At 45.0% G+C, this 17,658-nt stretch overlaps 1 protein-coding gene across 1 annotated transcript in view; it reads right to left on the minus strand.

The window, feature by feature from the left end:
* EEFSEC (eukaryotic elongation factor, selenocysteine-tRNA specific) overlaps positions 1 to 17,658 on the minus strand; it is a 221,934-nt gene that overhangs the window by 81,040 nt on the left and 123,236 nt on the right. The gene's annotated exons all lie outside the window — the stretch shown is intronic.

The raw sequence follows: 17,658 nt of genomic DNA on the forward strand, positions 1-17,658 counted from the left end.
CAAAACCACCCACCCAGGAATCATCACTGGAAGGGCCTGATTTGCCTTTGGGAAGCGTAGGAAATGACTGAAAGCAGGTAAGAGCCGAACAAGCAGTACTGTTCCCTCTCTGACCCCTCTCTCATATAGAACACCACAATGCAGTGATGTGGGTTACACCCCTAAGATACCTAAGGCTCTGCCCCTTACAATGTAACACATGTGCCAACACAAAGAAATATGGCCCAAATGAAAAAAGAGATAAAAACTCCAGAGAAAAAACTAAACGATGAGAAGATAGCCAACCTACCAGATACAGAGTTTAAAACACTGGTAATCAGGATACTCACAGAAATGGTTGAGTATGGTTACAAAATAGAGGAAGAACTGAAGGATATGCAAAGTGAAATAAAGAAAAATATACAGGGAACCAACAATCGAGGGAAGGAAACCAGGACTCAAATAAACGATTTGGAACAAAAGGAAGAAACAAACATCTAACCGGAACTGAATGAAGAAAAAAGAATTCCAAAAAAATGAGGAGAGGCTGGGAAACCTCTGGGACAACTTTAAATGTTCCAACATCGAATCTCAGGGGTGCCAAAAAGCAAAAAGAAGAACAAGAAATTGAAAACTTACTTCCCACAAATAATGATGGAAAACTTCCCTAATCTGACAAAGGAAATAGACTTTCAGGAAGCTCAAAAAGCCCCAAAGAAATTGGATCCAAGAAAGCACACACCAAGGCAAATCATAATTACATTACCCAAGGTTAAAAATAAGGAGAGAATCTTAAAAGCAGAAAGAGAAAAGCAGTTAGTTCCCATAAGACTATCAGCTGATTTCTCAAGAGAAACCTTGCAGACAAGAATGGGCTGGAAAGAAGTATTCCAAGTCATGAAAGGCAAGGACTTACATCCAAGACTACTCTATCCAGTAAAGCTATCATTTAGAATGGAAGGGTAGATAGAGTGCTTCCTAAATAAGGTCAAGTTAAAGGAGTTCATCATCACTGAGCCCTTATTATATGAAATGTTAAAGGGACTTATCTAAGAAAAAGAAGATGAAAAATATGAATAGTAAAATGACAACAAACTCATAACTATCAACAACTGAACCTAAAACAGAGAACAAAAACAAAAACAAAAACAAAGGAAGCAAAAAACTAGAACAGGAACAGAATCACAGCAATGGAGATTGCACGGTAGGTTATCAGCAGGGAGTGGGTGGGTGGAGAATGGGGGGAAGGTAGAGGGAATAAGAAGCATAAATGTTAGGTACAAAATAGATACGGAGAGGTTAAGAATAGTACAGGAAATGGAGAAGCCAAAGAACTTATATGCAGGACCCATGGGCATGAACTTGAGGGGAGAATGCTGCTGCAGTGCAGGGCACAGGGGGATAAAGGGGAGCAAAAAATGGGACAACTGTAATAGCATAATCAATAAAAATACACTGAAAAGACATACATTTACTTATTTATTTCTTATTTTTTGCGAGAGGTGTAGGGAGGAAGAAAATGAGGGAGAAAAACATCGATGTGCAAGAAAAACATCGATCATTTGCCTCTCGCACACTCCCAGCTGGGGATCTGGCCCACAACCAAGGCATGTATTCTGACTGGGAATCACACCAGCAACCTTTCAGTTTGCAGGATTTCATCCAACCCACTGAGCCATACCAGTCAGGGTTTGTACATCAAGTCTTGATGTTGAGAATGAAGACTCCCTAGTCCTATTCCTCTCTCTCAAATCCCCTATAGCAATTACCTTCATGAATTCTTATGTCCTTCTATTTTATACAATTACACTCAGGTATGTTTCCCTAAATAGTATATATATGTTTGTTAGTTTATAGAAATGGTACCATATTTTTGCTTAGCTCTACTACTTGCCTCATTCCTTCTGTATTGTTTTTTTTTAAACGAATAAGACTTTCCTTTTTTTTAAAAAAAAAGGATTTTATTTATTTATTTAACTTTAGAGGGGAAGGAGAGAGGGAGAGAAACATCAATGTATGGTTGCTTTTCGTGTGTCCCCTGCTGGGAACTGGCCTGCAACCCAGGCATGTGCCCTGACTGGGAATCAAACCGTGATACTCTGGTTCACAGGCCCATGCTCAATCCACTGAGCTACAACAGCCAGGGCTTCCTTTGTATTGTTTTTGATATCTCTTCATATTGAGAGATATACAGATTTATAAATCTATTTACATGTTTATATAGACCTAGGTATACCTCTATCAATCTATGTAGGTTATTCTTTTTGACTGCTGTATAGTATTCTTTTCTGTGACAACTCTACCTTTTATTTATCCATGTCCTTATTAAGAGCCACCCTGGCTGCTATTTTTCACTAATATAAATGATGCTGCAATGCCCATTCCTGTACGCATCAACTTGTACACATGCCCAGAGTGGTTTTTAGTGTAGGTATCTGGATGGAAAACTTATGTGGAAACAAATTTTATGTTTCATTAGATCTTAACAATTGTTCCATGAAGTGACTGGCTTATACCCCCACCAGTGGTGCAGGAAAATACTTCTTCTCAGACACTCACTAGCATTTGGTTTTGCAGGCTTTTCAATTGTTGTGAGGCTGACAGATTAGGCATGGTTTTCCACTGCTGTATTCCCTCAGTTATTAGGGAAGGGCTCCACAAAACTGACTCAAAAAACAAAGTGGTAAAAGCTCTCCACCTAGTGCAACCCTGTTAGGCCCCACTAAGCACTTGGTGGAAGGAGTTGATACACATCTGGTGGAGAAGGGAAGTGATGAGGTGGAAATCAGCACAAGCATCTTCCTGCTGCCAGTTTGCCTCCTGGGCTCACAGCCCTCAGAGCACTGGTACCAAGAAATGTGGTCCTGGCAGAATTTGAGACACTTTTTCTCCCACCTGGCCTTATCTCCAGGGAATTGTGCAGGCTGACCAGAGGTGGGATCTGTTCTATGCAAAAATTCCACTGCAGCCTCAACAAAAGACCAATTGTCACATGGAAGAGAGAAGAAGGAGCTGAGGAGACCTTTCTCTCAGGAATCCCTGCTTAGTGATGAGAAATGCCCCCTAGGAAAAGAAAGATGATCTTCAGAAGTCTGGAGTCCCACAGACACCCAAAGACCCAATTCCAGGCTCAGAGATGAGATGGAGTTTTGCCTGTCTATATGTCTGTCTGCTCCAGTCCCTCCTCCCTACACTAAGCACCCAGGCCAGGCTCCTGGACCCAGGGTGATCACTGTTGCACAGGACCCACAGGCATCTTCTGCACTTGCACACTTTTCCCACCCTCCCTAAGGCCCTCAGCTCCAGGCCTGCTCATATCATGTGCTCAGAGTCTTGGAGCACCCTACAATGTTCCTCATAGTACTCACAGCACTTTATCATAATTTCCAATAAGTGCTTATGTGTTCAGTTGTTTTCTGTGGAGCCACCACTCTAGGTGGATGAATAACCACTGTGGGCAGGCTGGGTTTATTTTGCTTACTGACAGTCTCTGCATAGTGTCTGCCACATTGTGGGCACTCGGGAGGAAGGGAATGGATTTGGTTTCTTACCACACGGCCTGCTGCAGGCCCCTGCTTGTCCATGGCAACCTCACAAACAAACTGGTGATTAACCTCCCAGTCACTGTAACAAAGAACCATAAAAATGACAAGGGGTCTGCCTGCCAGGAAGCTTTATGCTCCTCCTCCCAGCCACCCTCCACACGTTTGTCATCACATAAAACTTTAAATTGAATTATACCAATGTTTGATATTTCTTTTTTCCATAAGACTGGGGCTTTGTTTTTAATGATATCCCTGGGCTTATTAGGTGGTAAAGAATTCTTGGGAGGCAAACCAAAGGAACCAGCACTGTCTTCAGGGCTAGGCCCAGAAAAACTGTCACTGTGGAGCAGTGAGCACAACTACAACACACCTGGGAAACCTGAGTCTGAGCAAAGAACCCAACCAAGACTAGATCTCAAAGGGACAGGTCCAGATGAACAGAAGGGCCCTCAGCTCTGAGGCTCCCCTTTCCTCCAGTAGGGTTTATCAAAGCCATGTTGCCCCCTCTATGAGCATACCCTTCCCTATGGTTCCTGCTCCCTGATGGGCACACTGGGACCTTCACTCTAGCTCTGAACTTTGAAAGGTTTTCTAATGTTTCCAAGCCTGTTTCTTCACCAGGAAAATGGGGCTCATACATTCTAGTCCACAGGAATTCTGTAAAGATATAACAAGGAGGCATACGTCTAATACTTAACAGAGGATTTGTTGAGGGCTAGGCCCTCAGTGAATGTAGTGGCCCCAGCCCCCACTCCTATTCACATTGGAACCTCTGTCTTCTTCCTCATCCTTCAAGTTCCCGTAGCCCATAAGCTGGGAAATCCTGGAGTTGACCTGACTCACACACAGTCTCTTCCCATTCAATGGGCCTCATTTCTTGCTAAGACTCCTACAACAGCCACCCCTTCCCCACATTTCTTCCAGGCCATCTGCCTAGTACAGAGGCCAGGTTATGCAAGGCCCTTGGTGCTCACTCCCCCTAGCACTCAACCAGACTTCCTCTGTAGCCTGACTGCCTTCTGCATCTGTGGAGGGCTCTCTGGAGCTTTCGGCTGGGCCCCCAGCACAATATTTGTCTCTGTTCCCACTTGTTTACCCACACTGAGTGCCCTTCTGCTCACCTTTCACAGTGGGCATTCTTCAAGGCTCATCTCAACTGTCATCACCAGAATTACCACAAATGGGTCTAAATAGAAACATTTGGATAGCACCTGCTATGAGGCAGGCCCCATGCTCAACACTGGGGACATGGGAAGCCATGGCCCTTACCCTCCACTTGCTCACTGGGTGTGGGAACAGATATATAAAGTGCTACTGAGAGAACGTGGCATGTGAGTGCCATGAAAGAGGGGTTTAGGGAGCCAGGAAAGAAGAAACAACAATTGAACTGGGTTTGGAAGAATAATGCCATGTAAATGAGATCAAGAGAGAAGGAACAACACAGAGGTGGGGTGGAGGAGTGCAAGAAGGTGCCAGGCAAGTGTGGGCAGAGATCTATGGGGTAGGGCTCAGAGCAAGAAGAAACTAATGCTGGGGGCAGGACTCTGAGGGGGCAGGAGCCCCATCTTGTCTATCTCTGCATCTCGTCTTAATGAGGCAGGGCCTACCAATAGAGAAGGGACTCAGGCATAGCTTATGAAACTGAATTCCAGGAAAATCAAGGGCTGGATTTTCACTACTTGATACTTACCAGGGAGAAACACATACACCTCTGCGCCAGATAAGAGACTGAACAGCAGTCTGAGGGCTCATCAGTGGGACAGAAGATGTGCAGTATGAAATGTCCACACTAACAAACACATTCAGTGGCCAGGTGTTGTAGCAGCTCTGTATGTAGGGATAAGGTGAGACCTCTAAGACCAATACGGGGCAAAACAGAAAAGTGCAAAGAACATGATAAGATGTCAAACATTTATAAAATCGCATTATTTATGTTTAGGGAGATACAGATATATATGTAATGCATAGAGAGGGTTTAAAATGATGCACTCAAAAGAATGAACAGGGGTCTCCTATACATAGGCAGCAGGATGAAATATGATGCAACGAACCCCTTTTCCTTAACTGAAGTTTCACTTTTGTTACGAGAAGGTCCATGAACTGGTTGTACAATTAAGAAATTTAAAAAAAAACACCCAGATCTTCTAGTCAGTTAAATGTAATAACAAAAGGTTCCAATCAATTCACTCAATAAAGACTGACAGCCTACTCTAAGCCAAACTCTGGGCCAAGAGAAGTGGAAGATGGAGATGGGCTGGGCAGGTGGGGCAGCTGGAGTCATCTTAGTCTATCAGCTCAGTGTCCTAGCCATAGACATGAGACTCTGTGACCAGCAACACCCTGAAGGACACAGGACCTGTGGACACAGGACAAGGACACAGAGGCCCTGTAACTAAAGTCTGGTCCAACATATAGTTTCCATAGTGGGAAGTAGAGGCAACTCTGGGTGAAACAGCTAGCACAGGATGGGAGACCCTGCTCCTCCTGAAACCTATGGAAATCAGCCATTCCACTTGCCAGGGAGAGGACAAAAGAGAAGACACAAGTCTCTGAGCATTATGAAATAAAAGGGAAAAGTAGCAAAATGTGAGGTGCAATACTCAGAACAGTCCCAGCTGTTCTGAACATTCCCAGTAGTGCCTAGCATAGCAGCTGGCTAGCAGGAGGGACAGCTCCAGACCAGGTCCAAATAGTCAGGTGCTCTGAAGACACCAAAATATTCTGTCCCAAACTTGAGCAGATCCATACCAACTCCACCTCAGTGCCCAAAGGCAATGGCCTGTTCCTCATGTAGTCACCTAAAGACAAGCTCCCCACAACCACCATATTCCCACTGCTACTCGAGCGCTTCTGGTCCAGCCTTTATGAAAGGACTAATTGCTTATAAATACATTTTATGTCCAAGAATACCACCTCCAAGAAAGCGTCCAAAAGGCAAAATAAGTCACTCAAATATTCCCTCATTCTTCCTTATAATAACTAAAAGATAACAACAACCTCGCCGCCCAGCAGTAGAGAAATGAGTAAACAAACAGCAGGTGAAATGCCACATAAGTAATCAAATATATGAACTAATTTTAGCAGCTTGGAAACAGGCTTTTTCTATAATATTGAATAAATAATCAAGGTTGCCTTTGAGTGATGAGCTTCTTGGTGAGGTTTTTTTCCCCTAGTTCCTTCATAGTTAATAAAAATTTCTAAAGTAATCATTTATTGTCTTGACTTATGGAGAAAAGCTTTAAAAAAAACCTAAATTAAAAACAAAAGCAAGACCATTCCACCAGATCACTGTGATGTGTTATTCCTAAAGAAAGACCATCAAAGGACTTCCGCCAAGGTGGAGGCATAGGTGGAAACACTGTGCCTTCTCCCACAACCAAGTTTGAGTACAACAAAGGTTTGGAGAAACAAAGACACAACCAAAGGACGGAAAATTGAATTATATGGAAGTCCGACTACATCTAACCGTTCAATGGGGACGGTAAGGGGCGCAGAGCCAGCAGCGAGCAGGGTCGGGCAGGACAAGTCCCCCGACCCAGGCGCTCAGGCAGCCCGGGACCAATTGGGGTGCGGGGCAGACTGACTGCGGTTGCACATTCGCGCACAGTGAGACAGACCACGCAGGCCCCAGGGGGCGAGGGCTGATGACGGTGGCACACTTGGGTGCAGTGGGACGAAACACGTGGGCCCGGTGATGGCAGCAACTGCGGCACCGGTGAGGGCCGTGGCGGCAGGTGGCAGACAGGACGCCATAGTCTCTCTTTGACCCCGCCCCCACATACAGCGTCACAACCCAGCGACTTAGTTGCCCTGTTCTAGTGAACACTTTAGGGCTCTGATCCTGCTATGGAACAGGCATGGACAGCCCAAAAGATGGCGCAAGAAGAACTCAAAGTCCCAGAGCCAATAACTCTAAGCGACCAAGAAATTGCCAGCCCCTCAGAAGCACAATTCAAGACACTATTTATCACGATGCTCACAGAACTGGTACATTATAGTCACAAATTAGAGGAACATAGGAAGGCTAAACTAATTGAAATGAAGGGAGATGCCCAGGAAACCAATAGCGATGGAAAGGAAACTGGGACTCAAATCAATGGAATGGACCAGAAGGAAGAACGGAACATCCCACCAGAAAGGAATGAAGAAATGAGAATTCAAAAAAATGAGGAGAGGCTTAGGAACCTCCAGGACATCTTTAAACGTTCCAACATCTGGATTATAGGGGTACCAGAAGGGGGAAAGAAACAGCCACGAGTGGAAAACGTATTTGAACAAATAATAAAGGAGAACTTCCCCAGTCTGGCAAAGGAAATAGACTTCCAGGAAATCCAGGAAGCTCAGAGAGTGCCAAAGAAGTTGGACCCAAGAAGGAACACACCAAGGCACATCATAATTACATTAGCCAAGACCAAAATGAAGGAGAGAATCCTAGAAGCAGCAAGGGATAAGGGGACAGTCACCTACAAAGGAGTACCCATCAGACTGTCAGCGGATTTCTCAAAAGAGACCTTACAGGCAAGAAGGGGCTGGAAAGAAGTATTCCAAGTCATGAAATCCAAAGACCTACAGCCAAGATTGCTTTATCCAGCAAAACTTTCATTTAGAATGGAAGGACAGATAAAGTGCTTCTCAGATAAGGTCAAGTTCAAGGAGTTCATCATCACCAAGCCCTTATTATATGAAATGCTAAAGGGACTTATATAAGAAAAAGAAGATGAAAAATATTAACAGTGAAAGGACAGCAAACACACAGTTATTAACGACCACACCTAAAACAAAAGCAAACCAAGAGGACAGCTAGATCAGGAGTGGAACCATAGAAATGAAGAACACATGGAGGGTTAGCAACAGGGGGGTGGGAGGGGGAGAAGGGGGGAGAAGGCACAGAAAATAGCATAGATGGTAGGTAGAAAATAGATAGGGGGGAGGGCGAGAATAGTGGGGGAAATATAGAATCCAAAGAACTTGAGACACGTGGTTATAAACTAAGGGGGGGGAGAATGATGGGGGAGGGAGGGTGCGGGTGGAGGGGAATGAAGGGGGGGAATAGAACAACTGTAATGGTATAATCAATAAAATATATCAAGAAAAAAAGAAAGACCATCAGATAGATTTCCTCTCCAACTAAGTGCCCTTGCATAGATGGTCTGTCAGGTGGGCATTCTGCCAGGCTCTCCCTGTCATTATCTCTGATACTCCCAATCATCCCTCAGCCTGAGGTAGGTATTGCCATTACCATCTGACAGATGAGGAAAGAGTCAGCAACCTGCCCAAGGTCACTCAGCTGGTAAACAGTGAAGCTGGACACAAACCCAGCACTGCCTGGCTCTGAAGTGTGAGCTCAATAGCCAGCAACAAGGGCTATGACTGTAACAGAGGTGTGGCCCTAAATTTGGCCAAAGTGAGGAAGCGGTCACAAAAATGACTCGAATGTTGTCATCAAGGCTTACCACTTCTGTACCCAGAGAGAAAAAAGAAGGTATCTCCTTTCTTTCCTAGGAATGAAAGTGCAGAAACCATAGAGTATGGGCCAGCAGCAGCTATGGCACCCAGGTCCATCAGGAGGAACTGAAGAACCACTCCCTTCAGCAGAGAGCAGGGCTGCAGAGGAGCATCTAGGGGCTCAGCTCTGCCTGTGATAAGTAAACCTGCCTTTGAATGGCCTTTGTCTCTCAGGAAGCTGATTTCTAATTAGACGAGAAAAATCTAAGTGAGTTAAGGTCTGTCCAGAAGGTAGAGGCAGTTTCGTGTTTGGAAATCTTGAAACAGTAACAGAAAGAATACCCTGCACCCAGGATTTTTCTCTCCTCCTTTTTTATTTTTCTGTATATTACGCTGTATTTTTTCTAAGTTGATCTTTAGCCTTTAGTATTAGAATTTTTTAAAAAGTTGAAAGCAAACATCAAATGTCTCAATTTTAATCTCAAATACATCACCTGAAATTAATTCCACCAATAACCACAGAGGGCCTACTATGTGTGGGGCTGTTGAAGGAGCTGGGCTTATAGCCATGTACCTGATGATGCACTTCACTTCAGCAGGGAGCTCACAGAGGCAGGCAGGATGAAGAGTCAGAAGACGAGCAAAGAAAAGTACAACTTCTCTCTCTGGGTCCCTCTTCTTTCCTCCCAAGGTCTCTCAGAGAAAGCTTTGAGTTCCACAATAGAGTAAGGAGTTGCTCATTCACAGGAAACCTGCATTTGCACTGGACCCAGAGCCACCATAACACACTGTGCACTACTCAGGGCCTATACTAAGAGCCCAGTGTACAGAGATGCTCAGAGTTCTGAGATGTTTTAGATTTTAAGATTCATGGTATATTTGTTTGTTTTAATATAAAAATAAAGTTTGGAATTAACTGCCCTACAAAAACCGACACTGCAGGGAACTGACTCACTGGCCCTGGGCATCCAGTCCCTAGCACATGGTGGCATTTACCCCAACCCCTGGCTCCAGAGCAAAGAGATCCAAAGGTAGAAGTGTGTTCAGTTGAAGGGATCCAAACACTCACAGGCTTGGGAAAAGAGGCTCAGGCAGGCTGTGTACACAGCCACATGTTCCCCTCACATTCACTCACTTACTGACAGCCCAGAGCACATCAAGGCACAGTGGGGAGCCTGTTGCCCCTTTAGCACATTGTTTCAGCAGCAAGTCTCTGCTATTTAAGTACCTGCCACTCTGAGGGAGGCTTCTATTCAAAGATACACACCTGCCATCCAGACTTCACCTTCTATTCGGCTGTAAAAACACTGAGCTATCCCAATATTCGGCTGTAAAAACACCGAGCTAACACTGAGCCAACAGAGGCATGGCCTGGTGTCCAACAGGACAACTGCCTGAGGGGTTTTTGAAGAAAAGTTCATTTTTTGTGCTTGCCCTAGGGCTGGCTTCAGAAAGTAGTCCCACGCCAAGGTGCAGGTCCAGCTCTGGACTCACTTAGCTTTGGAGTTAAACATATTAGCCACTTCTACCACTTTCCAGCTGGTTAAATTTGGGGTGTTCTTTTCCCTCAAGTCTCAGCTTTCTTGTTTGTAAAATGGAGATTATAATACCTGTAGAGCTGTGGTGAGAATTAAGACGATATAAGTAAAGGCCAAGCACAGTACCCATCACTTAGGAAAGAGTAACTGTCATAATCGAAAGAGTTAAATTATAAAGCTGTGTGGGGGTGGGGGGAAGGAGAGAGTTACAGCAAAAAACTGCATCCAGAAGGTACACTCTTGCTAGCACTTCAATAACAAAAGTCAAAGGTCCTGACACCTCAGGCTTCCAGCACCCAAGCCAAGCACTTAAAATCTCAAAGTTACCATCTTACATTGAACAAACGACTGAGGCCACAGGCAACAAAATGTGACTTAGTGGAAGCACAGAAAGCCCCCTTCCCCTCTGCTGTGTCTGGCCCTTATGAAGCCACATGGAGAAGAGGTCTCTGAAACCTGGGTGACCAGATGGACCCAGTTTCAGTTTCCGTAAGAGCTCTCTCCAAAGGTAAAGGCAAAGCTTGGGCTGACAAAATTTTCTTAAACATCTGGAGAGATTTCTCTAATGTGAACTACTGCTAAATGTAGGTGGGCTATCAATATCAAATATCTGAAAAACTTAGGAGTTTAGTAAAGGTCAATAAAAATTACTTTTGTGGACCCTGATAACTATTAAGAAGGAAATTACTAAAAAGGGCTCATTGTGGCTAACAAAGCCCAAAAATTAAAAAAGAAAACAAAACAAAGAAACCCCCAAACAAACAAACAACCCCCCCCAACAACAGAGCCCAGCAGCCATTTCTATAAGAGGGCCCTCTCATGAAAACTGCACCTGAAAGAGAACCCTGCACTAAGCTGGCTGCTTGCCTCCTGCACAGAACTGCATGCTGGCACTGTATTTCTTCCATCTGAACCAACCTTTATTAAGGAGTTCTCTGGAATCTATTTCAAACAATAGAACTGAGCCGTTCGCTATCCAATTGCTATATCCAAACCAGCTTCTAGCTATATCCAACCCAGTTTCCTCCTGATCAAAGTGGCTCCATTCTGACCAATCAGGACAGTGCCTTCTGGACCAATCAAACTGTAAGGATTTGAAGACCTCATTTGCATGGTCCATCAATCAGGGGCTAGGGGCAGGGACTTCTATTTGTGTAAGTCAGCTCCCACCTGGCTCTGACATCACACTTTCCCTTTCCACTAAACTATGCTGGAGCTGGCTGGAGTTGAAACACTGAAGCTGTGTCACTGGAGCTGAGCAAACTAGCACAGGCCAGAGCCAACTGGCATAGAATGGAATAGATCAGAGCAAAGTGGAAAGGAGACCAATGCAGGGCAAATAACCTCAGCAAGGGGCAGAGCTGTCCAGCTGGCGAGGGAACTGGCCCCAGGGCTGCCTGACCCCAACAGCCATGCAGCTATGCTGTATCACAGTTGAGCTATTTTGCATTGAGTAGTTTCCTTCTTCACCATCCCAAATTAGGGATTCCTATTGGCACTGAATTGGCACCAGTGATCATTGGTTGACATTTTAAACATGTAAATGGGAAGTGTTTGCATGGCAAAATATCAAGGAAATAAGCTGCCAGCAGAGGATAGGGTGGAAAAGCTCCACACTACCAGCCTGGGGAGTCAGAGGAAGCTTCCCATTGAGATGACAGCTCTGTGTCAGCAAAACAAAGTAGGACAAGAGGAACAGCACAGGCAAAGGTAGGGGACAGGCAGAAGCAGACTCCAAACCATCCCTATTAGGCCAGCTTCAGACATGAGCTTCCCCACCACTCCTGCTACCTCCCTGGTCCAGCACTTCCCTCCCTGACTCTAAACTGCCTGCCTCAAAGGCCTGGGTGAGGCGACAACTGTTAAGTTCCACACCAAGTCTCTACCCTGTCAGTTCAGCTACAGGTCTCTGTGTTTGAATGGCTCATGATCTGCAAACATTCTGGTAACATGTGAATTAATGGACCAATGGCCAAGATTAGTAGTCATTTAGGTGACTGGTGACCTGCCATATGAAGCTGATGAGTAGCCCTCCTCTTAGTGTCTTCAGGATGAGTAGCCCTCCTCTTAGTGTCTTCAGGATCTCCCACCTTCCTCTGCCTGGTTCCTCAGTTTTGGCTGAGACTCCATTGCCTCTAGGCAGCCCTCCAAGACTATTTGCAGTTCCCAGGCCTCCTGTACCAATTCCTGTCATTGTCCTCACTTGTTCCCATCCATGCTCTCATCCTCACCACTGCTGATATGAAGTGAGCATTTGCTATATTCCAGGCAGTGTTCTAGCAAGCACACATGAATCCACCTACTTAGTCTTCACAAACCCCTAAGAGGGGTTCACACATACTGTGCAGGGCATCAAACTAGGGCCCAAGGCCACTGGGCCCAACAGTGGTAGGATCAGGGTGCAATCCCTCGAGGCCTGGCTGCAGACCCTTCTCTGAAAGCTATCCCTAACAGGTATGCAATAGTTGCCCTGATGCTGCCCTGCTTGCCCAGCCCATAGGGTCCTCCTGAGCAAATGGTCCCATTGATTCTTTGTGTCCTCTACCCCAAAAGGAGGCATAATACACTGATGGTGCAAATAACTGCTGCATGAACCTCTGATTCAGGGCAAGCAAAAAAACCTATTGCACAACGCAGCAGTTATAAGCAAGTTTGGGATTTAGACTTTCTGGGTTCAAATCCTATATATTACCTATGTGGCCTTGGGCAAGGGATTTCACCTCTATGCTTCATTAAATGGACAATGTACCTATCTCCCTAGGCAGTTTTAGGATTATAGTGACATAATCCACGTAACATACTAGTGTGACATTGTAAAAAAATAGAAATTCTTCAATAAAGATTACTGATTAACACTATTGCTATTACTATTTCATCATCAGTAGAATGGTGATGAGCATCCCAACTTTATGTGGATTACTATGACGACGACTTTAAGAAATGTGAGATGTCCAGCTAAGGCCTGGCACAAAGAAAGGACTCAAAGGAATAGTATAAAAAAGGACCTTTTGCTAGCTTCCTTGAAGTCCATATACAAGAGTTGTACACTTTCCATAAAAGGCCAGGTGATAAAGATTTTAGGCTCTGCAGGCCATAGAGTCTCTGTTCCAACTTCTCAACTTGGCCAGTGAAGCACAGAAGCAGCCACGGAATAGAAAGTTCTATTTATAGGAATAGGCTGCTGGCTGCCATGTGCTGCCTCCTGCCATGCACTGGGGATTGGGCCACTGTGAGCTGAACCACTCAGACAGAAATAGCAACCCTATGATGTAACAGCCAGACACACCTAGCCAGATCAATGGGTAGAGCACTGAGAGTGCAGACCCACTTGGGAGTTTTTATTCAGAAGTCTTTCTGAGCACCTGCTCTGTTCTGGGCACGACAGACAGAATAAGGCACAGCCCCTGCAGCTGAGGGGCCAGTAGCCCATGAGGGGAGGCAGCACTGGAAATGGACATGATGAGGACATTCAGTTCAGACTCCTCATCTGTAGCCTGGACATAGAATAACACCACAGGTCGTAAAGCAGACGAGAGCAATGCTCAGAAGCATTGTTCGGGGCTGGAGTGATTGTTATTCTCACTTGTCTCCTAGGAGGCAGAAGGACAAGCCAATCCTCTTGAGACAACTTTCAGAAGCTTAAGAGCATAAGCTTTGTGCAAAGTCTATTTGGGGTAGAATGGGTAACTTACAGGCCAACATGAGTCATGTTATATCACAAATAATAATCAGCCCATGAATATCCATAATCCCCAAGATAATTCTCCCAATCTCATAGCAGTAATAAAGCCATCCTCCCTAACAGAGGCATGAATATTTACCATGCTCTGGCTTTACTGGTTTCGATCTCAGTTCAATTTTGCAAATTAAAGTAAGGGCTATGTGGATAGAGAGATTACCAAAGAGCTTCCTGAAACCTGTTGTCCCCAGTCAGGGAGCCAGCTAGGGTAAGCTGGTTCCTTCCCCCTGGCCTAATACTGCTGCCTTGAGGGTCAGAAGCAACAGAAAACAGAATGCAGGAAGGGGGTGAGGGGCATGGGTCAGGACTTTGAAAAGCTCACAGAGCAGAAATAAAATGACATTAAAATGGAAATATGTTAGAAGTGGGAAAACTGTGAAAATATCCAAGATTTTTCTCTCCTACATGGCTGGGAAGAATTTCCAAATAACCAATAAAGTGGGTACTTTAAACCAGACATACCTGGATTCAAAGCCTGTCAAGGCCTTGAACCTGGGGCATGTCATTTCACCTCTCTGGGTCTCATCTTCATCTGTAAACAGGGGATAAATACTGCTGTTATGAGAGTCAAAGAGATGTTATATACACCAGGTGACTGGCCCGGAACACTTACTCACTGTGGCAACACATTCATCATCTCTCACACATCTGACTATTGACACATGTATTCTGCAGGAAGAGACATAGAATTTGGCCATGGACAAGAATGGCAGAATGTTCCAGAATGGACATGATGCTAGCCAATGAGGAGGGTTTGACTTATGGATTGAGAACAGCCCTTACCCAGGAAAATCCTGGTGTGGTATCCAACCAGCTGCCTGGAAGCACTTTAAGTGGACTTACTAAATGCCTGGTGTGAGGCTGAGAAAGATTCCAATATTTCTAACGGGGCCTTGCTTATAAAAAGGAGCAAAAACATAGCATCCTGTGTACTTTGCTCTCCTGGGTGAGAGGGGCAGAGGGAAAAGAAAATCAAGTGGCAGAGTAGGGATGGGAGTATTATGACAAGGCAGCTAAAAAAAACTGTTGACCTGAAAACTCAGAACATCTGTCTGCCCACCATAAGGCCTGGTTCCCTAGAAACCAAAAGCCAGAGATATACAGAATCACTTAATCTGCCTCAGCTAACCTCAGGGCTCTAAAAAACTAAGGGGAAATATGTGACAAATTTAGTTCAATGAACCTTTGCAAGAACAGCACTATAACTTTATAAGCACCTATGATGTTGCAGGTATCAGATGAGGCCCTTTCTAAAAATGCTCTGGACCTGCAACAGTCTGTGGGAAAGGATTCCCAGAGAGACTTTACAGCTCAGGAGCCTGAGGCTCCCAGACTCATGCAGCTCGTCACAGAACCACAGAGTGCTGAGGCCAAGATGGGCACACCTGGCCAGGGGGCCTCCTGTGCATGGTCCTTGGTGCATGCCCTGTACTGTATGCCAGGTCTAAGGAGACAATGATGAATTGGACATAAATTCCCCAACCACTGGGGCCTTCTAGCCACCTGCCAACCTGCTCCTATGCACCACGTGGCAATGGCTGGCCCAGGGTGGCAAGGAGGGCAGGGGAGGCTTGAAGAAGGGACCTAGTTACCACTTGGCAGGACACTTGGGACAGCAATCCAGAGGGGTGCTGACATTTGTGCTGGGCCTTGAGGATGAGAAGGCAGCTCAGTCAGAAAAGGAGTAAAGGCCCACATGCCTAGAAAGGACACAGAAAGGATGTACCCAGGTCATTAGATAGTGAGAGCACAGAATGTGAGCATGAATGGCTGCAGGTGATGTTGGAGCTGGCTGTTCTCAATGCCCAAGTCAGGCCAAGGAGCTGCAGCTTCTTTCTCCTGGCAGGGGAATGCCACAAGACACTGTGGTACATAGGTGAAGGGTGAGGAAAGGTAAAAGTAAAAAGACCCCCCACTATGGTAGGCCATGTGAGAAAAAGGCTGATGGGGAAAAAGACTGAGGTCAAGCAAAGCAGAGAGGAGAAGCTTGAACAGGAAGATGGGATGCCAGCTCCAGAGACTAGGCCTTTGTCTTGTTCACGATGACAACCAGAGTGCCTGTGATGTGCATGGCACACAATAGGCACCAAATAAATGTTTGTGGGGTGAACAAAAGAGCAGAACAAGAGTCTGAACTCAGAAAAGCTTGGATGAGAAAATGTAAGGACCACAGTCAGGGGAACTTGATAACACTTGGATAAAAGCATGTCTGGACAAGGAAGAAGTACTACTTCTTGGGACTGGCAACAGGCAGCTGGAAACAACTGCTGGCCTGGTCCTTGTTGCCTAAGCCAGCAGCACACATCATATCTGCAGGGTTCACACTGTACTGGTGAGCCCCGAGACCAAAGGGTTACTTGCTGCACTCAGAAAACCTTAACCCCCAGCCTGACTAAATGTCTTGTATTTTTCTTTCTGCTTTCTTTAAGACCCCAGATGTGTTCTTGCACATCAAAAGAGAGCAACTTAGAAAGTTAAACTAAATCAAGGGCTTTTGTTCTGAGGCATCGTTGCTGAACTAATTATTCCTGTATGTTGTTTAATGAAATAGTGGTGCCATATATTAAACTGGTTAACAGGATGAGCACATGAGTTACAAGGAAGGTCGGGGCTGGGATTATAAATTTAACTTTTTCTTAAGAGATGAAAGAAACCACTCAACTCCCTGCTGTTGTATGTCATGAAAGGGGAAAATGATGGCACTTAGCAGCACTGAAGGAGGGTTGTGCCCTAGTTCATGGATGCTGGCTACACTGAACCAGGAGGTAGGTGGAAGGCAGAGGTCCCCGGCTTTCTGGCTCTCAGCCCTGGTTCTTCTGCACCCAAGCTCCAGTCATGCTCAAGGCTTGCTCCTCATCTCCTATGTCCTCTCAGTTCCCTAGATCTAGGTTCATATGCCACTGCACACAGGCAAACCCAGCCAAGCTGAGAGCCATCAAGAAAGAAAAGTCAGCAGTAGCCTAACAATGCTGCACACACAGAGATGCTGTGCAGTACCCTTCCCCACAACCAGAAACACAAGGACCAATCCTCATATCAATCATGAGGGATGGAGAAATACTGCAGTACCTCCCTTCTGCGGATCAGAACAAACTCTATGAAGATGAGTGATGTATGAAGATTCCACTGCACATTACATGAAAAAAATGAATATAACCAACAGTTATATTACAGAAGCCTGTTTTGATTTTTATTAAGTATGAGTGTGTATATGAGTGTGTATATGAGTGTGTATGTATGTGTGTGTGTGTGTGTGTGTATATATATATATATACACATATACATATACATATACATATATATATACATATATATATATATATATATATTNGTGTGTATATGAGTGTGGATATGAGTGTGTATGTATGTGTGTGTGTGTATATATATATATATATACACATATACATATACA

The sequence above is a fragment of the Sturnira hondurensis genome, unplaced genomic scaffold, assembly GCF_014824575.4.
Source record: "Sturnira hondurensis isolate 20B ecotype Veracruz unplaced genomic scaffold, ASM1482457v3 Scaffold0001304, whole genome shotgun sequence".
Lineage (NCBI taxonomy): Eukaryota > Metazoa > Chordata > Mammalia > Chiroptera > Phyllostomidae > Sturnira > Sturnira hondurensis.